Here is a 21,540-nt window from a genome sequence, read left to right as displayed (position 1 = left end):
TTGTATTTAACCATTTCTTTGCCGTTTGCACGAAATTCAAAAATAATTAAATAAAATTAGTACGACTACTCTATTTCTTTTATCTCCCAAGATCGAGGCTCGTCGTATAAGATCGAGGCTCGGTTATATACGACGCGCTTCCCAAAAAACAAAAAACCAAAAAAAAAAAAAAAAGAAAAAAAGATTGGGGGATGCAACACGAGGACTTCCCAGGAGGTCACCCATCCTAGTACTACTCTCGCCCAAACTCGCTTAACTTCGGAGTTCTGATGGGATCCGGTGCATGTGAGTTGGTATGATCGCATCCGTTAGTCTACGACTTGTAATTGTATTTAACCATTTCTTTGCCGTTTGCACGAAATTCAAAAATAATTAAATAAAATTAGTACGACTACTCTATTTCTTTCATCTCCCAAGATCGAGGCTCGTCGTATAAGATCGAGGCTCGGTTATATACGACGCGGTTCCCAAAAAACAAAAAACCAAAAAAAAAAAAAAAAGAAAAAAAGATTGGGGGATGCAACACGAGGACTTCCCAGGAGGTCACCCATCCTAGTACTACTCTCGCCCAAACTCGCTTAACTTCGGAGTTCTGATGGGATCCGGTGCATTTGAGTTGGTACGATCGCATCCGTTAGTCTACGACTTGTAATTGTATTTAACCATTTCTTTGCCGTTTGCACGAAATTCAAAAATAATTAAATAAAATTAGTACGACTACTCTATTTCTTTTATCTCCCAAGATCGAGGCTCGTCGTATAAGATCGAGGCTCGGTTATATACGACGCGCTTCCCAAAAAACAAAAAACCAAAAAAAAAAAAAAAAGAAAAAAAGATTGGGGGATGCAACACGAGGACTTCCCAGGAGGTCACCCATCCAAGTACTACTCTCGCCCAAACTCGCTTAACTTCGGAGTTCTGATGGGATCCGGTGCATGTGAGTTGGTATGATCGCATCCGTTAGTCTACGACTTGTAATTGTATTTAACCATTTCTTTGCCGTTTGCACGAAATTCAAAAATAATTAAATAAAATTAGTACGACTACTCTATTTCTTTTATCTCCCAAGATCGAGGCTCGTCGTATAAGATCGAGGCTCGGTTATATACGACGCGCTTCCCAAAAAACAAAAAACCAAAAAAAAAAAAAAAAGAAAAAAAGATTGGGGGATGCAACACGAGGACTTCCCAGGAGGTCACCCATCCTAGTACTACTCTCGCCCAAACTCGCTTAACTTCGGAGTTCTGATGGGATCCGGTGCATGTGAGTTGGTATGATCGCATCCGTTAGTCTACGACTTGTAATTGTATTTAACCATTTCTTTGCCGTTTGCACGAAATTCAAAAATAATTAAATAAAATTAGTACGACTACTCTATTTCTTTCATCTCCCAAGATCGAGGCTCGTCGTATAAGATCGAGGCTCGGTTATATACGACGCGCTTCCCAAAAAACAAAAAACCAAAAAAAAAAAAAAAAGAAAAAAAGATTGGGGGATGCAACACGAGGACTTCCCAGGAGGTCACCCATCCTAGTACTACTCTCGCCCAAACTCGCTTAACTTCGGAGTTCTGATGGGATCCGGTGCATGTCAGTTGGTATGATCGCATCCGTTAGTCTACGACTTGTAATTGTATTTAACCATTTCTTTGCCGTTTGCACGAAATTCAAAAATAATTAAATAAAATTAGTACGACTACTCTATTTCTTTCATCTCCCAAGATCGATGCTCGTCGTATAAGATCGAGGCTCGGTTATATACGACACGCTTCCCAAAAAACAAAAAACCAAAAAAAAAAAAAAAAGAAAAAAAGATTGGGGGATGCAACACGAGGACTTCCCAGGAGGTCACCCATCCTAGTACTACTCTCGCCGAAACTCGCTTAACTTCGGAGTTCTGATGGGATCCGGTGCATGTGAGTTGGTATGATCGCATCCGTTAGTCTACGACTTGTAATTGTATTTAACCATTTCTTTGCCGTTTGCACGAAATTCAAAAATAATTAAATAAAATTAGTACGACTACTCTATTTCTTTTATCTCCCAAGATCGAGGCTCGTCGTATAAGATCGAGGCTCGGTTATATACGACGCGCTTCCCAAAAAACAAAAAACCAAAACAAAAAAAAAAAAAAAAAAAAGATTGGGGGATGCAACACGAGGACTTCCCATGAGGTCACCCATCCTAGTACTACTCTCGCCCAAACTCGCTTAACTTCGGAGTTCTGATGGGATCCGGTGCATGTGAGTTGGTATGATCGCATCCGTTAGTCTACGACTTGTAATTGTATTTAACCATTTCTTTGCCGTTTGCACGAAATTCAAAAATAATTAAATAAAATTAGTACGACTACTCTATTTCTTTTATCTCCCAAGATCGAGGGTCGTCGTATAAGATCGCGGCTCGGTTATATACGACGCGCTTCCCAAAAAACAAAAAACCAAAACAAAAAAAAAAAAAAAAAAAAAGATTGGGGGATGCAACACGAGGACTTCCCAGGAGGTCACCCATCCTAGTACTACTCTCGCCCAAACTCGCTTAACTTCGGAGTTCTGATGGGATCCGGTGCATGTGAGTTGGTATGATCGCATCCGTTAGTCTACGACTTGTAATTGTATTTAACCATTTCTTTGCCGTTTGCACGAAATTCAAAAATAATTAAATAAAATTAGTACGACTACTCTATTTCTTTTATCTCCCAAGATCGAGGCTCGTCGTATAAGATCGAGGCTCGGTTATATACGACGCGCTTCCCAAAAAACAAAAAACCAAAACAAAAAAAAAAAAAAAAAAAAGATTGGGGGATGCAACACGAGGACTTCCCAGGAGGTCACCCATCCTAGTACTACTCTCGCCCAAACTCGCTTAACTTCGGAGTTCTGATGGGATCCGGTGCATGTGAGTTGGTATGATCGCATCCGTTAGTCTACGACTTGTAATTGTATTTAACCATTTCTTTGCCGTTTGCACGAAATTCAAAAATAATTAAATAAAATTAGTACGACTACTCTATTTCTTTTATCTCCCAAGATCGAGGCTCGTCGTATAAGATCGAGGCTCGGTTATATACGACGCGCTTCCCAAAAAACAAAAAACCAAAACAAAAAAAAAAACAAAAAAAAAGATTGGGGGATGCAACACGAGGACTTCCCAGGAGGTCACCCATCCTAGTACTACTCTCGCCCAAACTCGCTTAACTTCGGAGTTCTGATGGGATCCGGTGCATGTGAGTTGGTATGATCGCATCCGTTAGTCTACGACTTGTAATTGTATTTAACCATTTCTTTGCCGTTTGCACGAAATTCAAAAATAATTAAATAAAATTAGTACGACTACTCTATTTCTTTTATCTCCCAAGATCGAGGCTCGTCGTATAAGATCGAGGCTCGTCGTATAAGATCGAGGCTCGGTTATATACGACGCGCTTCCCAAAAAACAAAAAACCAAAACAAAAAAAAAAAAAAAAAAAAGATTGGGGGATGCAACACGAGGACTTCCCAGGAGGTCACCCATCCTAGTACTACTCTCGCCCAAACTCGCTTAACTTCGGAGTTCTGATGGGATCCGGTGCATGTGAGTTGGTATGATCGCATCCGTTAGTCTACGACTTGTAATTGTATTTAACCATTTCTTTGCCGTTTGCACGAAATTCAAAAATAATTAAATAAAATTAGTACGACTACTCTATTTCTTTTATCTCCCAAGATCGAGGCTCGTCGTATAAGATCGAGGCTCGGTTATATACGACGCGCTTCCCAAAAAAAAAAAAACCAAAAAAAAAAGAAAAAGAAAAAAAGATTGGGGGATGCAACACGAGGACTTCCCAGGAGGTCACCCATCCTAGTACTACTCTCGCCCAAACTCGCTTAACTTCGGAGTTCTGATGGGATCCGGTGCATGTGAGTTGGTATGATCGCATCCGTTAGTCTACGACTTGTAATTGTATTTAACCATTTCTTTGCCGTTTGCACGAAATTCAAAAATAATTAAATAAAATTAGTACGACTACTCTATTTCTTTCATCTCCCAAGATCGAGGCTCGTCGTATAAGATCGAGGCTCGGTTATATACGACGCGCTTCCCAAAAAACAAAAAACCAAAAAAAAAAAAAAAAGTAAAAAAGATTGGGGGATGCAACACGAGGACTTCCCAGGAGGTCACCCATCCTAGTACTACTCTCGCCCAAACTCGCTTAACTTCGGAGTTCTGATGGGATCCGGTGCATGTGAGTTGGTATGATCGCATCCGTTAGTCTACGACTTGTAATTGTATTTAACCATTTCTTTGCCGTTTGCACGAAATTCAAAAATAATTAAATAAAATTAGTACGACTACTCTATTTCTTTCATCTCCCAAGATCGAGGCTCGTCGTATAAGATCGAGGCTCGGTTATATACGACGCGCTTCCCAAAAAACAAAAAACCAAAAAAAAAAAAAAAAGAAAAAAAGATTGGGGGATGCAACACGAGGACTTCCCAGGAGGTCACCCATCCTAGTACTACTCTCGCCCAAACTCGCTTAACTTCGGAGTTCTGATGGGATCCGGTGCATGTGAGTTGGTATGATCGCATCCGTTAGTCTACGACTTGTAATTGTATTTAACCATTTCTTTGCCGTTTGCACGAAATTCAAAAATAATTAAATAAAATTAGTACGACTACTCTATTTCTTTTATCTCCCAAGATCGAGGCTCGTCGTATAAGATCGAGGCTCGGTTATATACGACGCGCTTCCCAAAAAACAAAAAACCAAAAAAAAAAAAAAAAGAAAAAAAGATTGGGGGATGCAACACGAGGACTTCCCAGGAGGTCACCCATCCTAGTACTACTCTCGCCCAAACTCGCTTAACTTCGGAGTTCTGATGGGATCCGGTGCATGTGAGTTGGTATGATCGCATCCGTTAGTCTACGACTTGTAATTGTATTTAACCATTTCTTTGCCGTTTGCACGAAATTCAAAAATAATTAAATAAAATTAGTACGACTACTCTATTTCTTTTATCTCCCAAGATCGAGGCTCGTCGTATAAGATCGAGGCTCGGTTATATACGACGCGCTTCCCAAAAAACAAAAAACCAAAAAAAAAAAAAAAAGAAAAAAAGATTGGGGGATGCAACACGAGGACTTCCCAGGAGGTCACCCATCCTAGTACTACTCTCGCCCAAACTCGCTTAACTTCGGAGTTCTGATGGGATCCGGTGCATGTGAGTTGGTATGATCGCATCCGTTAGTCTACGACTTGTAATTGTATTTAACCATTTCTTTGCCGTTTGCACGAAATTCAAAAATAATTAAATAAAATTAGTACGACTACTCTATTTCTTTCATCTCCCAAGATCGAGGCTCGTCGTATAAGATCGAGGCTCGGTTATATACGACGCGCTTCCCAAAAAACAAAAAACCAAAAAAAAAAAAAAAAGAAAAAAAGATTGGGGGATGCAACACGAGGACTTCCCAGGAGGTCACCCATCCTAGTACTACTCTCGCCCAAACTCGCTTAACTTCGGAGTTCTGATGGGATCCGGTGCATGTGAGTTGGTAGGATCGCATCCGTTAGTCTACGACTTGTAATTGTATTTAACCATTTCTTTGCCGTTTGCGCGAAATTCAAAAATAATTAAATAAAATTAGTACGACTACTCTATTTCTTTTATCTCCCAAGATCGAGGCTCGTCGTATAAGATCGAGGCTCGGTTATATACGACGCGCTTCCCAAAAAACCAAAAACCAAAACAAAAAAAAAAAAAAAAAAAAGATTGGGGGATGCAACACAAGGACTTCCCAGGAGGTCACCCATCCTAGTACTACTCTCGCCCAAACTCGCTTAACTTCGGAGTTCTGATGGGATCCGGTGCACGTGAGTTGGTATGATCGCATCCGTTAGTCTACGACTTGTAATTGTATTTAACCATTTCTTTGCCGTTTGCACGAAATTCAAAAATAATTAAATAAAATTAGTACGACTACTCTATTTCTTTTATCTCCCAAGATCGAGGCTCGTCGTATAAGATCGAGGCTCGTCGTATAAGATCGAGGCTCGGTTATATACGACGCGCTTCCCAAAAAACAAAAAACCAAAACAAAAAAAAAAAAAAAAAAAAGATTGGGGGATGCAACACGAGGACTTCCCAGGAGGTCACCCATCCTAGTACTACTCTCGCCCAAACTCGCTTAACTTCGGAGTTCTGATGGGATCCGGTGCACGTGAGTTGGTATGATCGCATCCGTTAGTCTACGACTTGTAATTGTATTTAACCATTTCTTTGCCGTTTGCACGAAATTCAAAAATAATTAAATAAAATTAGTACGACTACTCTATTTCTTTTATCTCCCAAGATCGAGGCTCGTCGTATAAGATCGAGGCTCGGTTATATACGACGCGCTTCCCAAAAAACAAAAAACCAAAACAAAAAAAAAAAAAAAAAAAAGATTGGGGGATGCAACACGAGGACTTCCCAGGAGGTCACCCATCCTAGTACTACTCTCGCCCAAACTCGCTTAACTTCGGAGTTCTGATGGGATCCGGTGCACGTGAGTTGGTATGATCGCATCCGTTAGTCTACGACTTGTAATTGTATTTAACCATTTCTTTGCCGTTTGCACGAAATTCAAAAATAATTAAATAAAATTAGTACGACTACTCTATTTCTTTTATCTCCCAAGATCGAGGCTCGTCGTATAAGATCGAGGCTCGGTTATATACGACGCGCTTCCCAAAAAACAAAAAACCAAAACAAAAAAAAAAAAAAAAAAAAGATTGGGGGATGCAACACGAGGACTTCCCAGGAGGTCACCCATCCTAGTACTACTCTCGCCCAAACTCGCTTAACTTCGGAGTTCTGATGGGATCCGGTGCATGTGAGTTGGTATGATCGCATCCGTTAGTCTACGACTTGTAATTGTATTTAACCATTTCTTTGCCGTTTGCACGAAATTCAAAAATAATTAAATAAAATTAGTACGACTACTCTATTTCTTTTATCTCCCAAGATCGAGGCTCGTCGTATAAGATCGAGGCTCGGTTATATACGACGCGCTTCCCAAAAAACAAAAAACCAAAACAAAAAAAAAAAAAAAAAAAAGATTGGGGGATGCAACACGAGGACTTCCCAGGAGGTCACCCATCCTAGTACTACTCTCGCCCAAACTCGCTTAACTTCGGAGTTCTGATGGGATCCGGTGCATGTGAGTTGGTATGATCGCATCCGTTAGTCTACGACTTGTAATTGTATTTAACCATTTCTTTGCCGTTTGCACGAAATTCAAAAATAATTAAATAAAATTAGTACGACTACTCTATTTCTTTTATCTCCCAAGATCGAGGCTCGTCGTATAAGATCGAGGCTCGGTTATATACGACGCGCTTCCCAAAAAACAAAAAACCAAAACAAAAAAAAAAAAAAAAAAAAGATTGGGGGATGCAACACGAGGACTTCCCAGGAGGTCACCCATCCTAGTACTACTCTCGCCCAAACTCGCTTAACTTCGGAGTTCTGATGGGATCCGGTGCATGTGAGTTGGTATGATCGCATCCGTTAGTCTACGACTTGTAATTGTATTTAACCATTTCTTTGCCGTTTGCACGAAATTCAAAAATAATTAAATAAAATTAGTACGACTACTCTATTTCTTTTATCTCCCAAGATCGAGGCTCGTCGTATAAGATCGAGGCTCGGTTATATACGACGCGCTTCCCAAAAAACAAAAAACCAAAACAAAAAAAAAAAAAAAAAAAAGATTGGGGGATGCAACACGAGGACTTCCCAGGAGGTCACCCATCCTAGTACTACTCTCGCCCAAACTCGCTTAACTTCGGAGTTCTGATGGGATCCGGTGCATGTGAGTTGGTATGATCGCATCCGTTAGTCTACGACTTGTAATTGTATTTAACCATTTCTTTGCCGTTTGCACGAAATTCAAAAATAATTAAATAAAATTAGTACGACTACTCTATTTCTTTTATCTCCCAAGATCGAGGCTCGTCGTATAAGATCGAGGCTCGGTTATATACGACGCGCTTCCCAAAAAACAAAAAACCAAAACAAAAAAAAAAAAAAAAAAAAGATTGGGGGATGCAACACGAGGACTTCCCAGGAGGTCACCCATCCTAGTACTACTCTCGCCCAAACTCGCTTAACTTCGGAGTTCTGATGGGATCCGGTGCACGTGAGTTGGTATGATCGCATCCGTTAGTCTACGACTTGTAATTGTATTTAACCATTTCTTTGCCGTTTGCACGAAATTCAAAAATAATTAAATAAAATTAGTACGACTACTCTATTTCTTTTATCTCCCAAGATCGAGGCTCGTCGTATAAGATCGAGGCTCGGTTATATACGACGCGCTTCCCAAAAAACAAAAAACCAAAAAAAAAAAAAAAAAAAAAAAAGATTGGGGGATGCAACACGAGGACTTCCCAGGAGGTCACCCATCCTAGTACTACTCTCGCCCAAACTCGCTTAACTTCGGAGTTCTGATGGGATCCGGTGCATGTGAGTTGGTATGATCGCATCCGTTAGTCTACGACTTGTAATTGTATTTAACCATTTCTTTGCCGTTTGCACGAAATTCAAAAATAATTAAATAAAATTAGTACGACTACTCTATTTCTTTTATCTCCCAAGATCGAGGCTCGTCGTATAAGATCGAGGCTCGGTTATATACGACGCGCTTCCCAAAAAACAAAAAACCAAAACAAAAAAAAAAAAAAAAAAAAGATTGGGGGATGCAACACGAGGACTTCCCAGGAGGTCACCCATCCTAGTACTACTCTCGCCCAAACTCGCTTAACTTCGGAGTTCTGATGGGATCCGGTGCATGTGAGTTGGTATGATCGCATCCGTTAGTCTACGACTTGTAATTGTATTTAACCATTTCTTTGCCGTTTGCACGAAATTCAAAAATAATTAAATAAAATTAGTACGACTACTCTATTTCTTTTATCTCCCAAGATCGAGGCTCGTCGTATAAGATCGAGGCTCGGTTATATACGACGCGCTTCCCAAAAAACAAAAAACCAAAACAAAAAAAAAAAAAAAAAAAAGATTGGGGGATGCAACACGAGGACTTCCCCGGAGGTCACCCATCCTAGTACTACTCTCGCCCAAACTCGCTTAACTTCGGAGTTCTGATGGGATCCGGTGCATGTGAGTTGGTATGATCGCATCCGTTAGTCTACGACTTGTAATTGTATTTAACCATTTCTTTGCCGTTTGCACGAAATTCAAAAATAATTAAATAAAATTAGTACGACTACTCTATTTCTTTTATCTCCCAAGATCGAGGCTCGTCGTATAAGATCGAGGCTCGGTTATATACGACGCGCTTCCCAAAAAACAAAAAACCAAAACAAAAAAAAAAAAAAAAAAAAGATTGGGGGATGCAACACGAGGACTTCCCAGGAGGTCACCCATCCTAGTACTACTCTCGCCCAAACTCGCTTAACTTCGGAGTTCTGATGGGATCCGGTGCATGTGAGTTGGTATGATCGCATCCGTTAGTCTACGACTTGTAATTGTATTTAACCATTTCTTTGCCGTTTGCACGAAATTCAAAAATAATTAAATAAAATTAGTACGACTACTCTATTTTTTTTATCTCCCAAGATCGAGGCTCGTCGTATAAGATCGAGGCTCGGTTATATACGACGCGCTTCCCAAAAAACAAAAAACCAAAACAAAAAAAAAAAAAAAAAAAAGATTGGGGGATGCAACACGAGGACTTCCCAGGAGGTCACCCATCCTAGTACTACTCTCGCCCAAACTCGCTTAACTTCGGAGTTCTGATGGGATCCGGTGCATGTGAGTTGGTATGATCGCATCCGTTAGTCTACGACTTGTAATTGTATTTAACCATTTCTTTGCCGTTTGCACGAAATTCAAAAATAATTAAATAAAATTAGTACGACTACTCTATTTCTTTTATCTCCCAAGATCGAGGCTCGTCGTATAAGATCGAGGCTCGGTTATATACGACGCGCTTCCCAAAAAACAAAAAACCAAAACAAAAAAAAAAAAAAAAAAAAGATTGGGGGATGCAACACGAGGACTTCCCAGGAGGTCACCCATCCTAGTACTACCCTCGCCCAAACTCGCTTAACTTCGGAGTTCTGATGGGATCCGGTGCATGTGAGTTGGTATGATCGCATCCGTTAGTCTACGACTTGTAATTGTATTTAACCATTTCTTTGCCGTTTGCACGAAATTCAAAAATAATTAAATAAAATTAGTACGACTACTCTATTTCTTTTATCTCCCAAGATCGAGGCTCGTCGTATAAGATCGAGGCTCGGTTATATACGACGCGCTTCCCAAAAAACAAAAAACCAAAACAAAAAAAAAAAAAAAAAAAAGATTGGGGGATGCAACACGAGGACTTCCCAGGAGGTCACCCATCCTAGTACTACTCTCGCCCAAACTCGCTTAACTTCGGAGTTCTGATGGGATCCGGTGCATGTGAGTTGGTATGATCGCATCCGTTAGTCTACGACTTGTAATTGTATTTAACCATTTCTTTGCCGTTTGCACGAAATTCAAAAATAATTAAATAAAATTAGTACGACTACTCTATTTCTTTTATCTCCCAAGATCGAGGCTCGTCGTATAAGATCGAGGCTCGGTTATATACGACGCGCTTCCCAAAAAACAAAAAACCAAAACAAAAAAAAAAAAAAAAAAAAGATTGGGGGATGCAACACGAGGACTTCCCAGGAGGTCACCCATCCTAGTACTACTCTCGCCCAAACTCGCTTAACTTCGGAGTTCTGATGGGATCCGGTGCATGTGAGTTGGTATGATCGCATCCGTTAGTCTACGACTTGTAATTGTATTTAACCATTTCTTTGCCGTTTGCACGAAATTCAAAAATAATTAAATAAAATTAGTACGACTACTCTATTTCTTTTATCTCCCAAGATCGAGGCTCGTCGTATAAGATCGAGGCTCGGTTATATACGACGCGCTTCCCAAAAAACAAAAAACCAAAACAAAAAAAAAAAAAAAAAAAAGATTGGGGGATGCAACACGAGGACTTCCCAGGAGGTCACCCATCCTAGTACAACTCTCGCCCAAACTCGCTTAACTTCGGAGTTCTGATGGGATCCGGTGCATGTGAGTTGGTATGATCGCATCCGTTAGTCTACGACTTGTAATTGTATTTAACCATTTCTTTGCCGTTTGCACGAAATTCAAAAATAATTAAATAAAATTAGTACGACTACTCTATTTCTTTTATCTCCCAAGATCGAGGCTCGTCGTATAAGATCGAGGCTCGGTTATATACGACGCGCTTCCCAAAAAACAAAAAACCAAAACAAAAAAAAAAAAAAAAAAAAGATTGGGGGATGCAACACGAGGACTTCCCAGGAGGTCACCCATCCTAGTACTACTCTCGCCCAAACTCGCTTAACTTCGGAGTTCTGATGGGATCCGGTGCATGTGAGTTGGTATGATCGCATCCGTTAGTCTACGACTTGTAATTGTATTTAACCATTTCTTTGCCGTTTGCACGAAATTCAAAAATAATTAAATAAAATTAGTACGACTACTCTATTTCTTTTATCTCCCAAGATCGAGGCTCGTCGTATAAGATCGAGGCTCGGTTATATACGACGCGCTTCCCAAAAAACAAAAAACCAAAACAAAAAAAAAAAAAAAAAAAAGATTGGGGGATGCAACACGAGGACTTCCCAGGAGGTCACCCATCCTAGTACTACTCTCGCCCAAACTCGCTTAACTTCGGAGTTCTGATGGGATCCGGTGCATGTGAGTTGGTATGATCGCATCCGTTAGTCTACGACTTGTAATTGTATTTAACCATTTCTTTGCCGTTTGCACGAAATTCAAAAATAATTAAATAAAATTAGTACGACTACTCTATTTCTTTTATCTCCCAAGATCGAGGCTCGTCGTATAAGATCGAGGCTCGGTTATATACGACGCGCTTCCCAAAAAACAAAAAACCAAAACAAAAAAAAAAAAAAAAAAAAGATTGGGGGATGCAACACGAGGACTTCCCAGGAGGTCACCCATCCTAGTACTACTCTCGCCCAAACTCGCTTAACTTCGGAGTTCTGATGGGATCCGGTGCATGTGAGTTGGTATGATCGCATCCGTTAGTCTACGACTTGTAATTGTATTTAACCATTTCTTTGCCGTTTGCACGAAATTCAAAAATAATTAAATAAAATTAGTACGACTACTCTATTTCTTTTATCTCCCAAGATCGAGGCTCGTCGTATAAGATCGAGGCTCGGTTATATACGACGCGCTTCCCAAAAAACAAAAAACCAAAAAAAAAAAAAAAAAAAAAAAAGATTGGGGCATGCAACACGAGGACTTCCCAGGAGGTCACCCATCCTAGTACTACTCTCGCCCAAACTCGCTTAACTTCGGAGTTCTGATGGGATCCGGTGCATGTGAGTTGGTATGATCGCATCCGTTAGTCTACGACTTGTAATTGTATTTAACCATTTCTTTGCCGTTTGCACGAAATTCAAAAATAATTAAATAAAATTAGTACGACTACTCTATTTCTTTTATCTCCCAAGATCGAGGCTCGTCGTATAAGATCGAGGCTCGTCGTATAAGATCGAGGCTCGGTTATATACGACGCGCTTCCCAAAAAACAAAAAACCAAAACAAAAAAAAAAAAAAAAAAAATATTGGGGGATGCAACACGAGGACTTCCCAGGAGGTCACCCATCCTAGTACTACTCTCGCGCAAACTCGCTTAACTTCGGAGTTCTGATGGGATCCGGTGCATGTGAGTTGGTATGATCGCATCCGTTAGTCTACGACTTGTAATTGTATTTAACCATTTCTTTGCCGTTTGCACGAAATTCAAAAATAATTAAATAAAATTAGTACGACTACTCTATTTCTTTCATCTCCCAAGATCGAGGCTCGGTTATATACGACGCGCTTCCCAAAAAACAAAAACCAAAAAAAAACAAAAAAGAAAAAAAGATTGGGGGATGCAACACGAGGACTTCCCAGGAGGTCACCCATCCTAGTACTACGCTCGCCCAAACTCGCTTAACTTCGGAGTTCTGATGGGATCCGGTGCATGTGAGTTGGTATGATCGCATCCGTTAGTCTACGACTTGTAATTGTATTTAACCATTTCTTTGCCGTTTGCACGAAATTCAAAAATAATTAAATAAAATTAGTACGACTACTCTATTTCTTTCATCTCCCAAGATCGAGGCTCGTCGTATAAGATCGAGGCTCGGTTATATACGACGCGTTTCCCAAAAAAGAAAAAACCAAAAAAAAAAAAAAAAGAAAAAAAGATTGGGGGATGCAACACGAGGACTTCCCAGGAGGTCACCCATCCTAGTACTACTCTCGCCCAAACTCGCTTAACTTCGGAGTTCTGATGGGATCCGGTGCATGTGAGTTGGTATGATCGCATCCGTTAGTCTACGACTTGTAATTGTATTTAACCATTTCTTTGCCGTTTGCACGAAATTCAAAAATAATTAAATAAAATTAGTACGACTACTCTATTTCTTTTATCTCCCAAGATCGAGGCTCGTCGTATAAGATCGAGGCTCGGTTATATACGACGCGCTTCCCAAAAAACAAAAAACCAAAAAAAAAAAAAAAAGAAAAAAAGATTGGGGGATGCAACACGAGGACTTCCCAGGAGGTCACCCATCCTAGTACTACGCTCGCCCAAACTCGCTTAACTTCGGAGTTCTGATGGGATCCGGTGCATGTGAGTTGGTATGATCGCATCCGTTAGTCTCCGACTTGTAATTGTATTTAACCATTTCTTTGCCGTTTGCACGAAATTCAAAAATAATTAAATAAAATTAGTACGACTACTCTATTTCTTTTATCTCCCAAGATCGAGGCTCGTCGTATAAGATCGAGGCTCGGTAATATACGACGCGCTTCCCAAAAAACAAAAAACCAAAAAAAAAAAAAAAAGAAAAAAAGATTGGGGGATGCAACACGAGGACTTCCCAGGAGGTCACCTATCCTAGTACTACTCTCGCGCAAACTCGCTTAACTTCGGAGTTCTGATGGGATCCGGTGCATGTGAGTTGGTATGATCGCATCCGTTAGTCTACGACTTGTAATTGTATTTAACCATTTCTTTGCCGTTTGCACGAAATTCAAAAATAATTAAATAAAATTAGTACGACTACTCTATTTCTTTCATCTCCCAAGATCGAGGCTCGTCGTATAAGATCGAGGCTCGGTTATATACGACGCGCTTCCCAAAAAACAAAAACCAAAAAAAAACAAAAAAGAAAAAAAGATTGGGGGATGCAACACGAGGACTTCCCAAGAGGTCACCCATCCTAGTACTACTCTCGCCCAAACTCGCTTAACTTCGGAGTTCTGATGGGATCCGGTGCATGTGAGTTGGTATGATCGCATCCGTTAGTCTACGACTTGTAATTGTATTTAACCATTTCTTTGCCGTTTGCACGAAATTCAAAAATAATTAAATAAAATTAGTACGACTACTCTATTTCTTTCATCTCCCAAGATCGAGGCTCGTCGTATAAGATCGAGGCTCGGTTATATACGACGCGCTTCCCAAAAAACAAAAACCAAAAAAAAACAAAAAAGAAAAAAAGATTGGGGGATGCAACACGAGGACTTCCCAGGAGGTCACCCATCCTAGTACTACTCTCGCGCAAACTCGCTTAACTTCGGAGTTCTGATGGGATCCGGTGCATGTGAGTTGGTATGATCGCATCCGTTAGTCTACGACTTGTAATTGTATTTAACCATTTCTTTGCCGTTTGCACGAAATTCAAAAATAATTAAATAAAATTAGTACGACTACTCTATTTCTTTCAACTCCCAAGATCGAGGCTCGTTTATATACGACGCGCTTCCCAAAAAACAAAAAACCAAAAAAAAAAAAAAAAGAAAAAAAGATTGGGGGATGCAACACGAGGACTTCCCAGGAGGTCACCCATCCTAGTACTACTCTCGCCCAAACTCGCTTAACTTCGGAGTTCTGATGGGATCCGGTGCATGTGAGTTGGTATGATCGCATCCGTTAGTCTACGACTTGTAATTGTATTTAACCATTTCTTTGCCGTTTGCACGAAATTCAAAAATAATTAAACAAAATTAGTACGACTACTCTATTTCTTTCATCTCCCAAGATCGAGGCTCGTCGTATAAGATCGAGGCTCGGTTATATACGACGCGCTTCCCAAAAAACAAAAAACCAAAAAAAAAAAAAAAAAAAAAAAAGATTGGGGGATGCAACACGAGGACTTCCCAGGAGGTCACCCATCCTAGTACTACTCTCGCCCAAACTCGCTTAACTTCGGAGTTCTGATGGGATCCGGTGCATGTGAGTTGGTATGATCGCATCCGTTAGTCTACGACTTGTAATTGTATTTAACCATTTCTTTGCCGTTTGCACGAAATTCAAAAATAATTAAACAAAATTAGTACGACTACTCTATTTCTTTCATCTCCCAAGATCGAGGCTCGTCGTATAAGATCGAGGCTCGGTTATATACGACGCGCTTCCCAAAAAACAAAAAACCAAAAAAAAAAAAAAAAAAAAAAAAGATTGGGGGATGCAACACGAGGACTTCCCAGGAGGTCACCCATCCTAGTACTACTCTCGCCCAAACTCGCTTAACTTCGGAGTTCTGATGGGATCCGGTGCATGTGAGTTGGTATGATCGCATCCGTTAGTCTACGACTTGTAATTGTATTTAACCATTTCTTTGCCGTTTGCACGAAATTCAAAAATAATTAAATAAAATTAGTACGACTACTCTATTTCTTTTATCTCCCAAGATCGAGGCTCGTCGTATAAGATCGAGGCTCGGTTATATACGACGCGCTTCCCAAAAAACAAAAAACCAAAACAAAAAAAAAAAAAAAAAAAAGATTGGGGGATGCAACACGAGGACTTCCCAGGAGGTCACCCATCCTAGTACTACTCTCGCCCAAACTCGCTTAACTTCGGAGTTCTGATGGGATCCGGTGCATGTGAGTTGGTATGATCGCATCCGTTAGTCTACGACTTGTAATTGTATTTAACCATTTCTTTGCCGTTTGCACGAAATTCAAAAATAATTAAATAAAATTAGTACGACTACTCTATTTCTTTTATCTCCCAAGATCGAGGCTCGTCGTATAAGATCGAGGCTCGGTTATATACGACGCGCTTCCCAAAAAACAAAAAACCAAAACAAAAAAAAAAAAAAAAAAAAGATTGGGGGATGCAACACGAGGACTTCCCAGGAGGTCACCCATCCTAGTACTACTCTCGCCCAAACTCGCTTAACTTCGGAGTTCTGATGGGATCCGGTGCATGTGAGTTGGTATGATCGCATCCGTTAGTCTACGACTTGTAATTGTATTTAACAATTTCTTTGCCGTTTGCACGAAATTCAAAAATAATTAAATAAAATTAGTACGACTACTCTATTTCTTTCAACTCCCAAGATCGAGGCTCGTTTATATACGACGCGCTTCCCAAAAAACAAAAAACCAAAAAAAAAAAAAAAAGAAAAAAAGATTGGGGGATGCAACACGAGGACTTCCCAGGAGGTCACCCATCCTAGTACTACTCTCGCCCAAACTCGCTTAACTTCGGAGTTCTGATGGGATCCGGTGCATGTGAGTTGGTATGATCGCATCCGTTAGTCTACGACTTGTAATTGTATTTAACCATTTCTTTGCCGTTTGCACGAAATTCAAAAATAATTAAACAAAATTAGTACGACTACTCTATTTCTTTCATCTCCCAAGATCGAGGCTCGTCGTATAAGATCGAGGCTCGGTTATATACGACGCGCTTCCCAAAAAACAAAAAACCAAAAAAAAAAAAAAAAAAAAAAAAGATTGGGGGATGCAACACGAGGACTTCCCAGGAGGTCACCCATCCTAGTACTACTCTCGCCCAAACTCGCTTAACTTCGGAGTTCTGATGGGATCCGGTGCATGTGAGTTGGTATGATCGCATCCGTTAGTCTACGACTTGTAATTGTATTTAACCATTTCTTTGCCGTTTGCACGAAATTCAAAAATAATTAAACAAAATTAGTACGACTACTCTATTTCTTTCATCTCCCAAGATCGAGGCTCGTCGTATAAGATCGAGGCTCGGTTATATACGACGCGCTTCCCAAAAAACAAAAAACCAAAAAAAAAAAAAAAAAAAAAAAAGATTGGGGGATGCAACACGAGGACTTCCCAGGAGGTCACCCATCCTAGTACTACTCTCGCCCAAACTCGCTTAACTTCGGAGTTCTGATGGGATCCGGTGCATGTGAGTTGGTATGATCGCATCCGTTAGTCTACGACTTGTAATTGTATTTAACAATTTCTTTGACGTTTGCACGAAATTCAAAAATAATTAAATAAAATTAGTACGACTACTCTATTTCTTTTATCTCCCAAGATCGAGGCTCGTCGTATAAGATCGAGGCTCGGTTATATACGACGCGCTTCCCAAAAAACAAAAAACCAAAAAAAAAAAAAAAAAGAAAAAAAGATTGGGGGATGCAACACGAGGACTTCCCAGGAGGTCACCCATCCTAGTACTACTCTCGCCCAAACTCGCTTAACTTCGGAGTTCTGATGGGATCCGGTGCATGTGAGTTGGTATGATCGCATCCGTTAGTCTACGACTTGTAATTGTATTTAACCATTTCTTTGCCGTTTGCACGAAATTTAAAAATAATTAAATAAAATTAGTACGACTACTCTATTTCTTTCATCTCCCAAGATCGAGGCTCGTCGTATAAGATCGAGGCTCGGTTATATACGATGCGCTTCCCAAAAAACAAAAAACCAAAAAAAAAAAAAAAAGAAAAAAAGATTGGGGGATGCAACACGAGGACTTCCCAGGAGGTCACCCATCCTAGTACTACTCTCGTCCAAACTCGCTTAACTTCGGAGTTCTGATGGGATCCGGTGCATGTGAGTTGGTATGATCGCATCCGTTAGTCTACGACTTGTAATTGTATTTAACCATTTCTTTGCCGTTTGCACGAAATTCAAAAATAATTAAATAAAATTAGTACGACTACTCTATTTCTTTCATCTCCTAAGATCGAGGCTCGTCGTATAAGATCGAGGCTCGGTTATATACGACGCGCTTCCCAAAAAACAAAAAACCAAAAAAAAAAAAAAAAAAAAAAAAGATTGGGGGATGCAACACGAGGACTTCCCAGGAGGTCACCCATCCTAGTACTACTCTCGCCCAAACTCGCTTATCTTCGGAGTTCGGATGGGATCCGGTGCATGTGAGTTGGTATGATCGCATCCGTTAGTCTACGACTTGTAATTGTATTTAACAATTTCTTTGCCGTTTGCACGAATTTCAAAAATAACTAAATAAAATTAGTACGACTACTCTATTTCTTTTATCTCCCAAGATCGAGGCTCGTCGTATAAGATCGAGGCTCGGTTATATACGACGCGCTTCCCAAAAAACAAAAAACCAAAAAAAAAAAAAAAAAGAAAAAAAGATTGGGGGATGCAACACGAGGACTTCCCAGGAGGTCACCCATCCTAGTACTACTCTCGCCCAAACTCGCTTAACTTCGGAGTTCTGATGGGATCCGGTGCATGTGAGTTGGTATGATCGCATCCGTTAGTCTACGACTTGTAATTGTATTTAACCATTTCTTTGCCGTTTGCACGAAATTCAAAAATAATTAAATAAAATTAGTACGACTACTCTATTTCTTTCATCTCCCAAGATCGAGGCTCGTCGTATAAGATCGAGGCTCGGTTATATACGACGCGCTTCCCAAAAAACAAAAAACCAAAAAAAAAAAAAAAAGAAAAAAAGATTGGGGGATGCAACACGAGGACTTCCCAGGAGGTCACCCATCCTAGTACTACTCTCGCCCAAACTCGCTTAACTTCGGAGTTCTGATGGGATCCGGTGCATGTGAGTTGGTATGATCGCATCCGTTAGTCTACGACTTGTAATTGTATTTAACCATTTCTTTGCCGTTTGCACGAAATTCAAAAATAATTAAATAAAATTAGTACGACTACTCTATTTCTTTCATCTCCCAAGATCGAGGCTCGTCGTATAAGATCGAGGCTCGGTTATATACGACGCGCTTCCCAAAAAACAAAAAACCAAAAAAAAAAAAAAAAGAAAAAAAGATTGGGGGATGCAACACGAGGACTTCCCAGGAGGTCACCCATCCTAGTACTACTCTCGCCCAAACTCGCTTAACTTCGGAGTTCTGATGGGATCCGGTGCATGTGAGTTGGTATGATCGCATCCGTTAGTCTACGACTTGTAATTGTATTTAACCATTTCTTTGCCGTTTGCACGAAATTCAAAAATAATTAAATAAAATTAGTACGACTACTCTATTTCTTTTATATCCCAAGATCGAGGCTCGTCGTATAAGATCGAGGCTCGGTTATATACGACGCGCTTCCCAAAAAACAAAAAACCAAAAAAAAAAAAAAAAGAAAAAAAGATTGGTGGATGCAACACGAGGACTTCCCAGGAGGTCACCCATCCTAGTACTACTCTCGCCCAAACTCGCTTAACTTCGGAGTTCTGATGGGATCCGGTGCATGTGAGTTGGTATGATCGCATCCGTTAGTCTACGACTTGTAATTGTATTTAACCATTTCTTTGCCGTTTGCACGAAATTCAAAAATAATTGAATAAAATTAGTACGACTACTCTATTTCTTTTATCTCCCAAGATCGAGGCTCGTCGTATAAGATCGAGACTCGGTTATATACGACGCGCTTCCCAAAAAACAATGAACCAAAAAAAAAAAAAAAAGAAAAAAAGATTGGGGGATGCAACACGAGGACTTCCCAGGAGGTCACCCATCCTAGTACTACTCTCGCCCAAACTCGCTTAACTTCGGAGTTCTGATGGGATCCGGTGCATGTGAGTTGGTATGATCGCATCCGTTAGTCTACGACTTGTAATTGTATTTAACCATTTCTTTGCCGTTTGCACGAAATTCAAAAATAATTAAATAAAATTAGTACGACTACTCTATTTCTTTCATCTCCTAAGATCGAGGCTCGTCGTATAAGATCGAGGCTCGGTTATATACGACGCGCTTCCCAAAAAACAAAAAACCAAAAAAAAAAAAAAAAGAAAAAAAGATTGGGGGATGCAACACGAGGACTTCCCAGGAGGTCACCCATCCTAGTACTACTCTCGCCCAAACTCGCTTAACTTCGGAGTTCTGATGGGATCCGGTGCATGTGAGTTGGTATGATCGCATCCGTTAGTCTACGACTTGTAATTGTATTTAACCATTTCTTTGCCGTTTGCACGAAATTCAAAAATAATTAAATAAAATTAGTACGACTACTCTATTTCTTTCATCTCCTAAGATCGAGGCTCGTCGTATAAGATCGAGGCTCGGTTATATACGACGCGCTTCCCAAAAAACAAAAAACCAAAAAAAAAAAAAAAAAAAAAAAAGATTGGGGGATGCAACACGAGGACTTCCCAGGAGGTCACCCATCCTAGTACTACTCTCGCCCAAACTCGCTTATCTTCGGAGTTCGGATGGGATCCGGTGCATGTGAGTTGGTATGATCGCATCCGTTAGTCTACGACTTGTAATTGTATTTAACCATTTCTTTGCCGTTTGCACGAAATTCAAAAATAATTAAATAAAATTAGTACGACTACTCTATTTCTTTCATCTCCCAAGATCGAGGCTCGTCGTATAAGATCGAGGCTCGGTTATATACGACGCGCTTCCCAAAAAACAAAAAACCAAAAAAAAAAAAAAAAGAAAAAAAGATTGGGGGATGCAACACGAGGACTGCCCAGGAGGTCTCCCATCCTAGTACTACTCTCGCCCAAACTCGCTTAACTTCGGAGTTCTGATGGGATCCGGTGCATGTGAGTTGGTATGATCGCATCCGTTAGTCTACGACTTGTAATTGTATTTAACCATTTCTTTGCCGTTTGCACCAAATTCAAAAATAATTAAATAAAATTAGTACGACTACTCTATTTCTTTTATCTCCCAAGATCGAGGCTCGTCGTATAAGATCGAGGCTCGGTTATATACGACGCGCTTCCCAAAAAACAAAAAACCAAAAAAAAAAAAAAAAGAAAAAAAGATTGGGGGATGCAACACGAGGACTTCCCAGGAGGTCACCCATCCTAGTACTACTCTCGCCCAAACTCGCTTAACTTCGGAGTTCTGATGGGATCCGGTGCATGTGAGTTGGTATGATCGCATCCGTTAGTCTACGACTTGTAATTGTATTTAACCATTTCTTTGCCGTTTGCACGAAATTCAAAAATAATTAAATAAAATTAGTACGACTACTCTATTTCTTTCATCTCCCAAGATCGAGGCTCGTCGTATAAGATCGAGGCTCGGTTATATACGACGCGCTTCCCAAAAAACAAAAAACCAAAAAAAAAAAAAAAAGAAAAAAAGATTGGGGGATGCAACACGAGGACTTCCCAGGAGGTCACCCATCCTAGTACTACTCTCGCCCAAACTCGCTTAACTTCGGAGTTCTGATGGGATCCGGTGCATGTGAGTTGGTATGATCGCATCCGTTAGTCTACGACTT

At 40.2% G+C, this 21,540-nt stretch overlaps 66 non-coding genes across 66 annotated transcripts; all 66 read right to left on the bottom strand.

Annotated features, from left to right (window-relative positions):
* Positions 1-188: 188 nt before the first annotated feature.
* Positions 189-307, bottom strand: LOC148694916 (5S ribosomal RNA). Its single transcript, XR_015965929.1, has one exon. It is a non-coding gene; the product is annotated as a 5S ribosomal RNA (ribosomal RNA).
* A 207-nt stretch (positions 308-514) lies between these two features.
* LOC148694915 (5S ribosomal RNA) lies at positions 515-633 on the bottom strand. The gene has a single exon (XR_015965998.1). It is a non-coding gene; the product is annotated as a 5S ribosomal RNA (ribosomal RNA).
* A 207-nt stretch (positions 634-840) lies between these two features.
* On the bottom strand, positions 841-959 carry LOC148694914 (5S ribosomal RNA). Its single transcript, XR_015965963.1, has one exon. It is a non-coding gene; the product is annotated as a 5S ribosomal RNA (ribosomal RNA).
* A 207-nt stretch (positions 960-1,166) lies between these two features.
* LOC148694913 (5S ribosomal RNA) lies at positions 1,167-1,285 on the bottom strand. The gene has a single exon (XR_015965927.1). It is a non-coding gene; the product is annotated as a 5S ribosomal RNA (ribosomal RNA).
* Positions 1,286-1,492: 207 nt separating this feature from the next.
* On the bottom strand, positions 1,493-1,611 carry LOC148694912 (5S ribosomal RNA). Its single transcript, XR_015966041.1, has one exon. It is a non-coding gene; the product is annotated as a 5S ribosomal RNA (ribosomal RNA).
* A 207-nt stretch (positions 1,612-1,818) lies between these two features.
* On the bottom strand, positions 1,819-1,937 carry LOC148694911 (5S ribosomal RNA). Its single transcript, XR_015966077.1, has one exon. It is a non-coding gene; the product is annotated as a 5S ribosomal RNA (ribosomal RNA).
* Positions 1,938-2,145: 208 nt separating this feature from the next.
* On the bottom strand, positions 2,146-2,264 carry LOC148694910 (5S ribosomal RNA). Its single transcript, XR_015965965.1, has one exon. It is a non-coding gene; the product is annotated as a 5S ribosomal RNA (ribosomal RNA).
* A 209-nt stretch (positions 2,265-2,473) lies between these two features.
* On the bottom strand, positions 2,474-2,592 carry LOC148694909 (5S ribosomal RNA). Its single transcript, XR_015965926.1, has one exon. It is a non-coding gene; the product is annotated as a 5S ribosomal RNA (ribosomal RNA).
* A 208-nt stretch (positions 2,593-2,800) lies between these two features.
* On the bottom strand, positions 2,801-2,919 carry LOC148694908 (5S ribosomal RNA). The gene has a single exon (XR_015965925.1). It is a non-coding gene; the product is annotated as a 5S ribosomal RNA (ribosomal RNA).
* A 209-nt stretch (positions 2,920-3,128) lies between these two features.
* Positions 3,129-3,247, bottom strand: LOC148694907 (5S ribosomal RNA). Its single transcript, XR_015965924.1, has one exon. It is a non-coding gene; the product is annotated as a 5S ribosomal RNA (ribosomal RNA).
* A 228-nt stretch (positions 3,248-3,475) lies between these two features.
* On the bottom strand, positions 3,476-3,594 carry LOC148694906 (5S ribosomal RNA). Its single transcript, XR_015965923.1, has one exon. It is a non-coding gene; the product is annotated as a 5S ribosomal RNA (ribosomal RNA).
* Positions 3,595-3,801: 207 nt separating this feature from the next.
* On the bottom strand, positions 3,802-3,920 carry LOC148694905 (5S ribosomal RNA). Its single transcript, XR_015965922.1, has one exon. It is a non-coding gene; the product is annotated as a 5S ribosomal RNA (ribosomal RNA).
* Positions 3,921-4,127: 207 nt separating this feature from the next.
* Positions 4,128-4,246, bottom strand: LOC148694904 (5S ribosomal RNA). Its single transcript, XR_015965921.1, has one exon. It is a non-coding gene; the product is annotated as a 5S ribosomal RNA (ribosomal RNA).
* A 207-nt stretch (positions 4,247-4,453) lies between these two features.
* On the bottom strand, positions 4,454-4,572 carry LOC148694903 (5S ribosomal RNA). Its single transcript, XR_015965920.1, has one exon. It is a non-coding gene; the product is annotated as a 5S ribosomal RNA (ribosomal RNA).
* Positions 4,573-4,779: 207 nt separating this feature from the next.
* Positions 4,780-4,898, bottom strand: LOC148694902 (5S ribosomal RNA). The gene has a single exon (XR_015965919.1). It is a non-coding gene; the product is annotated as a 5S ribosomal RNA (ribosomal RNA).
* Positions 4,899-5,105: 207 nt separating this feature from the next.
* Positions 5,106-5,224, bottom strand: LOC148694901 (5S ribosomal RNA). The gene has a single exon (XR_015965918.1). It is a non-coding gene; the product is annotated as a 5S ribosomal RNA (ribosomal RNA).
* A 207-nt stretch (positions 5,225-5,431) lies between these two features.
* Positions 5,432-5,550, bottom strand: LOC148694900 (5S ribosomal RNA). The gene has a single exon (XR_015966043.1). It is a non-coding gene; the product is annotated as a 5S ribosomal RNA (ribosomal RNA).
* A 208-nt stretch (positions 5,551-5,758) lies between these two features.
* Positions 5,759-5,877, bottom strand: LOC148694899 (5S ribosomal RNA). Its single transcript, XR_015966045.1, has one exon. It is a non-coding gene; the product is annotated as a 5S ribosomal RNA (ribosomal RNA).
* A 228-nt stretch (positions 5,878-6,105) lies between these two features.
* On the bottom strand, positions 6,106-6,224 carry LOC148694898 (5S ribosomal RNA). Its single transcript, XR_015966008.1, has one exon. It is a non-coding gene; the product is annotated as a 5S ribosomal RNA (ribosomal RNA).
* Positions 6,225-6,432: 208 nt separating this feature from the next.
* Positions 6,433-6,551, bottom strand: LOC148694897 (5S ribosomal RNA). The gene has a single exon (XR_015966007.1). It is a non-coding gene; the product is annotated as a 5S ribosomal RNA (ribosomal RNA).
* Positions 6,552-6,759: 208 nt separating this feature from the next.
* LOC148694896 (5S ribosomal RNA) lies at positions 6,760-6,878 on the bottom strand. The gene has a single exon (XR_015965916.1). It is a non-coding gene; the product is annotated as a 5S ribosomal RNA (ribosomal RNA).
* Positions 6,879-7,086: 208 nt separating this feature from the next.
* On the bottom strand, positions 7,087-7,205 carry LOC148694895 (5S ribosomal RNA). The gene has a single exon (XR_015965915.1). It is a non-coding gene; the product is annotated as a 5S ribosomal RNA (ribosomal RNA).
* A 208-nt stretch (positions 7,206-7,413) lies between these two features.
* On the bottom strand, positions 7,414-7,532 carry LOC148694894 (5S ribosomal RNA). The gene has a single exon (XR_015965914.1). It is a non-coding gene; the product is annotated as a 5S ribosomal RNA (ribosomal RNA).
* Positions 7,533-7,740: 208 nt separating this feature from the next.
* On the bottom strand, positions 7,741-7,859 carry LOC148694893 (5S ribosomal RNA). The gene has a single exon (XR_015965913.1). It is a non-coding gene; the product is annotated as a 5S ribosomal RNA (ribosomal RNA).
* Positions 7,860-8,067: 208 nt separating this feature from the next.
* Positions 8,068-8,186, bottom strand: LOC148694892 (5S ribosomal RNA). Its single transcript, XR_015966006.1, has one exon. It is a non-coding gene; the product is annotated as a 5S ribosomal RNA (ribosomal RNA).
* A 207-nt stretch (positions 8,187-8,393) lies between these two features.
* Positions 8,394-8,512, bottom strand: LOC148694891 (5S ribosomal RNA). Its single transcript, XR_015965912.1, has one exon. It is a non-coding gene; the product is annotated as a 5S ribosomal RNA (ribosomal RNA).
* A 208-nt stretch (positions 8,513-8,720) lies between these two features.
* On the bottom strand, positions 8,721-8,839 carry LOC148694890 (5S ribosomal RNA). The gene has a single exon (XR_015965911.1). It is a non-coding gene; the product is annotated as a 5S ribosomal RNA (ribosomal RNA).
* A 208-nt stretch (positions 8,840-9,047) lies between these two features.
* LOC148694889 (5S ribosomal RNA) lies at positions 9,048-9,166 on the bottom strand. The gene has a single exon (XR_015966022.1). It is a non-coding gene; the product is annotated as a 5S ribosomal RNA (ribosomal RNA).
* Positions 9,167-9,374: 208 nt separating this feature from the next.
* LOC148694888 (5S ribosomal RNA) lies at positions 9,375-9,493 on the bottom strand. Its single transcript, XR_015965910.1, has one exon. It is a non-coding gene; the product is annotated as a 5S ribosomal RNA (ribosomal RNA).
* Positions 9,494-9,701: 208 nt separating this feature from the next.
* On the bottom strand, positions 9,702-9,820 carry LOC148694887 (5S ribosomal RNA). Its single transcript, XR_015965909.1, has one exon. It is a non-coding gene; the product is annotated as a 5S ribosomal RNA (ribosomal RNA).
* A 208-nt stretch (positions 9,821-10,028) lies between these two features.
* On the bottom strand, positions 10,029-10,147 carry LOC148694886 (5S ribosomal RNA). The gene has a single exon (XR_015965842.1). It is a non-coding gene; the product is annotated as a 5S ribosomal RNA (ribosomal RNA).
* A 208-nt stretch (positions 10,148-10,355) lies between these two features.
* LOC148694885 (5S ribosomal RNA) lies at positions 10,356-10,474 on the bottom strand. The gene has a single exon (XR_015965908.1). It is a non-coding gene; the product is annotated as a 5S ribosomal RNA (ribosomal RNA).
* Positions 10,475-10,682: 208 nt separating this feature from the next.
* Positions 10,683-10,801, bottom strand: LOC148694884 (5S ribosomal RNA). Its single transcript, XR_015965907.1, has one exon. It is a non-coding gene; the product is annotated as a 5S ribosomal RNA (ribosomal RNA).
* A 208-nt stretch (positions 10,802-11,009) lies between these two features.
* Positions 11,010-11,128, bottom strand: LOC148694883 (5S ribosomal RNA). Its single transcript, XR_015966020.1, has one exon. It is a non-coding gene; the product is annotated as a 5S ribosomal RNA (ribosomal RNA).
* Positions 11,129-11,336: 208 nt separating this feature from the next.
* LOC148694882 (5S ribosomal RNA) lies at positions 11,337-11,455 on the bottom strand. The gene has a single exon (XR_015965905.1). It is a non-coding gene; the product is annotated as a 5S ribosomal RNA (ribosomal RNA).
* A 208-nt stretch (positions 11,456-11,663) lies between these two features.
* On the bottom strand, positions 11,664-11,782 carry LOC148694881 (5S ribosomal RNA). Its single transcript, XR_015965904.1, has one exon. It is a non-coding gene; the product is annotated as a 5S ribosomal RNA (ribosomal RNA).
* A 208-nt stretch (positions 11,783-11,990) lies between these two features.
* Positions 11,991-12,109, bottom strand: LOC148694880 (5S ribosomal RNA). The gene has a single exon (XR_015965903.1). It is a non-coding gene; the product is annotated as a 5S ribosomal RNA (ribosomal RNA).
* Positions 12,110-12,316: 207 nt separating this feature from the next.
* Positions 12,317-12,435, bottom strand: LOC148694879 (5S ribosomal RNA). The gene has a single exon (XR_015966032.1). It is a non-coding gene; the product is annotated as a 5S ribosomal RNA (ribosomal RNA).
* A 228-nt stretch (positions 12,436-12,663) lies between these two features.
* On the bottom strand, positions 12,664-12,782 carry LOC148694878 (5S ribosomal RNA). Its single transcript, XR_015966068.1, has one exon. It is a non-coding gene; the product is annotated as a 5S ribosomal RNA (ribosomal RNA).
* A 186-nt stretch (positions 12,783-12,968) lies between these two features.
* LOC148694877 (5S ribosomal RNA) lies at positions 12,969-13,087 on the bottom strand. Its single transcript, XR_015966011.1, has one exon. It is a non-coding gene; the product is annotated as a 5S ribosomal RNA (ribosomal RNA).
* A 207-nt stretch (positions 13,088-13,294) lies between these two features.
* Positions 13,295-13,413, bottom strand: LOC148694876 (5S ribosomal RNA). Its single transcript, XR_015965902.1, has one exon. It is a non-coding gene; the product is annotated as a 5S ribosomal RNA (ribosomal RNA).
* A 207-nt stretch (positions 13,414-13,620) lies between these two features.
* Positions 13,621-13,739, bottom strand: LOC148694875 (5S ribosomal RNA). The gene has a single exon (XR_015966010.1). It is a non-coding gene; the product is annotated as a 5S ribosomal RNA (ribosomal RNA).
* A 207-nt stretch (positions 13,740-13,946) lies between these two features.
* On the bottom strand, positions 13,947-14,065 carry LOC148694874 (5S ribosomal RNA). Its single transcript, XR_015966085.1, has one exon. It is a non-coding gene; the product is annotated as a 5S ribosomal RNA (ribosomal RNA).
* A 206-nt stretch (positions 14,066-14,271) lies between these two features.
* Positions 14,272-14,390, bottom strand: LOC148694873 (5S ribosomal RNA). The gene has a single exon (XR_015965966.1). It is a non-coding gene; the product is annotated as a 5S ribosomal RNA (ribosomal RNA).
* Positions 14,391-14,596: 206 nt separating this feature from the next.
* LOC148694872 (5S ribosomal RNA) lies at positions 14,597-14,715 on the bottom strand. Its single transcript, XR_015966067.1, has one exon. It is a non-coding gene; the product is annotated as a 5S ribosomal RNA (ribosomal RNA).
* Positions 14,716-14,902: 187 nt separating this feature from the next.
* On the bottom strand, positions 14,903-15,021 carry LOC148694871 (5S ribosomal RNA). The gene has a single exon (XR_015965901.1). It is a non-coding gene; the product is annotated as a 5S ribosomal RNA (ribosomal RNA).
* Positions 15,022-15,228: 207 nt separating this feature from the next.
* On the bottom strand, positions 15,229-15,347 carry LOC148694870 (5S ribosomal RNA). The gene has a single exon (XR_015965900.1). It is a non-coding gene; the product is annotated as a 5S ribosomal RNA (ribosomal RNA).
* A 207-nt stretch (positions 15,348-15,554) lies between these two features.
* LOC148694869 (5S ribosomal RNA) lies at positions 15,555-15,673 on the bottom strand. Its single transcript, XR_015965899.1, has one exon. It is a non-coding gene; the product is annotated as a 5S ribosomal RNA (ribosomal RNA).
* A 208-nt stretch (positions 15,674-15,881) lies between these two features.
* LOC148694868 (5S ribosomal RNA) lies at positions 15,882-16,000 on the bottom strand. Its single transcript, XR_015965898.1, has one exon. It is a non-coding gene; the product is annotated as a 5S ribosomal RNA (ribosomal RNA).
* Positions 16,001-16,208: 208 nt separating this feature from the next.
* On the bottom strand, positions 16,209-16,327 carry LOC148694867 (5S ribosomal RNA). Its single transcript, XR_015965897.1, has one exon. It is a non-coding gene; the product is annotated as a 5S ribosomal RNA (ribosomal RNA).
* A 187-nt stretch (positions 16,328-16,514) lies between these two features.
* LOC148694866 (5S ribosomal RNA) lies at positions 16,515-16,633 on the bottom strand. The gene has a single exon (XR_015965896.1). It is a non-coding gene; the product is annotated as a 5S ribosomal RNA (ribosomal RNA).
* Positions 16,634-16,840: 207 nt separating this feature from the next.
* On the bottom strand, positions 16,841-16,959 carry LOC148694865 (5S ribosomal RNA). Its single transcript, XR_015965894.1, has one exon. It is a non-coding gene; the product is annotated as a 5S ribosomal RNA (ribosomal RNA).
* A 207-nt stretch (positions 16,960-17,166) lies between these two features.
* On the bottom strand, positions 17,167-17,285 carry LOC148694864 (5S ribosomal RNA). The gene has a single exon (XR_015965893.1). It is a non-coding gene; the product is annotated as a 5S ribosomal RNA (ribosomal RNA).
* Positions 17,286-17,493: 208 nt separating this feature from the next.
* LOC148694863 (5S ribosomal RNA) lies at positions 17,494-17,612 on the bottom strand. Its single transcript, XR_015965892.1, has one exon. It is a non-coding gene; the product is annotated as a 5S ribosomal RNA (ribosomal RNA).
* Positions 17,613-17,819: 207 nt separating this feature from the next.
* LOC148694862 (5S ribosomal RNA) lies at positions 17,820-17,938 on the bottom strand. The gene has a single exon (XR_015966009.1). It is a non-coding gene; the product is annotated as a 5S ribosomal RNA (ribosomal RNA).
* A 207-nt stretch (positions 17,939-18,145) lies between these two features.
* Positions 18,146-18,264, bottom strand: LOC148694861 (5S ribosomal RNA). Its single transcript, XR_015965986.1, has one exon. It is a non-coding gene; the product is annotated as a 5S ribosomal RNA (ribosomal RNA).
* A 208-nt stretch (positions 18,265-18,472) lies between these two features.
* LOC148694860 (5S ribosomal RNA) lies at positions 18,473-18,591 on the bottom strand. Its single transcript, XR_015965891.1, has one exon. It is a non-coding gene; the product is annotated as a 5S ribosomal RNA (ribosomal RNA).
* A 207-nt stretch (positions 18,592-18,798) lies between these two features.
* Positions 18,799-18,917, bottom strand: LOC148694859 (5S ribosomal RNA). Its single transcript, XR_015965890.1, has one exon. It is a non-coding gene; the product is annotated as a 5S ribosomal RNA (ribosomal RNA).
* A 207-nt stretch (positions 18,918-19,124) lies between these two features.
* Positions 19,125-19,243, bottom strand: LOC148694858 (5S ribosomal RNA). Its single transcript, XR_015965889.1, has one exon. It is a non-coding gene; the product is annotated as a 5S ribosomal RNA (ribosomal RNA).
* A 207-nt stretch (positions 19,244-19,450) lies between these two features.
* On the bottom strand, positions 19,451-19,569 carry LOC148694857 (5S ribosomal RNA). Its single transcript, XR_015965978.1, has one exon. It is a non-coding gene; the product is annotated as a 5S ribosomal RNA (ribosomal RNA).
* Positions 19,570-19,776: 207 nt separating this feature from the next.
* On the bottom strand, positions 19,777-19,895 carry LOC148694856 (5S ribosomal RNA). The gene has a single exon (XR_015965888.1). It is a non-coding gene; the product is annotated as a 5S ribosomal RNA (ribosomal RNA).
* A 207-nt stretch (positions 19,896-20,102) lies between these two features.
* LOC148694855 (5S ribosomal RNA) lies at positions 20,103-20,221 on the bottom strand. The gene has a single exon (XR_015965887.1). It is a non-coding gene; the product is annotated as a 5S ribosomal RNA (ribosomal RNA).
* Positions 20,222-20,428: 207 nt separating this feature from the next.
* Positions 20,429-20,547, bottom strand: LOC148694854 (5S ribosomal RNA). The gene has a single exon (XR_015965985.1). It is a non-coding gene; the product is annotated as a 5S ribosomal RNA (ribosomal RNA).
* A 207-nt stretch (positions 20,548-20,754) lies between these two features.
* LOC148694853 (5S ribosomal RNA) lies at positions 20,755-20,873 on the bottom strand. The gene has a single exon (XR_015966054.1). It is a non-coding gene; the product is annotated as a 5S ribosomal RNA (ribosomal RNA).
* A 207-nt stretch (positions 20,874-21,080) lies between these two features.
* LOC148694852 (5S ribosomal RNA) lies at positions 21,081-21,199 on the bottom strand. Its single transcript, XR_015965886.1, has one exon. It is a non-coding gene; the product is annotated as a 5S ribosomal RNA (ribosomal RNA).
* Positions 21,200-21,406: 207 nt separating this feature from the next.
* Positions 21,407-21,525, bottom strand: LOC148694851 (5S ribosomal RNA). The gene has a single exon (XR_015965885.1). It is a non-coding gene; the product is annotated as a 5S ribosomal RNA (ribosomal RNA).
* Between the last annotated feature and the right edge of the window lie 15 nt (positions 21,526-21,540).

This window comes from Pyrus communis, chromosome 8, assembly GCF_041283825.1.
Source record: "Pyrus communis isolate YQ-2024b chromosome 8, ASM4128382v1, whole genome shotgun sequence".
NCBI classification, from domain to species: Eukaryota; Viridiplantae; Streptophyta; class Magnoliopsida; order Rosales; family Rosaceae; genus Pyrus; species Pyrus communis.
Note: the sequence above shows the minus strand (reverse complement) of the source record. Positions and strands in the feature narration are given on the sequence as shown.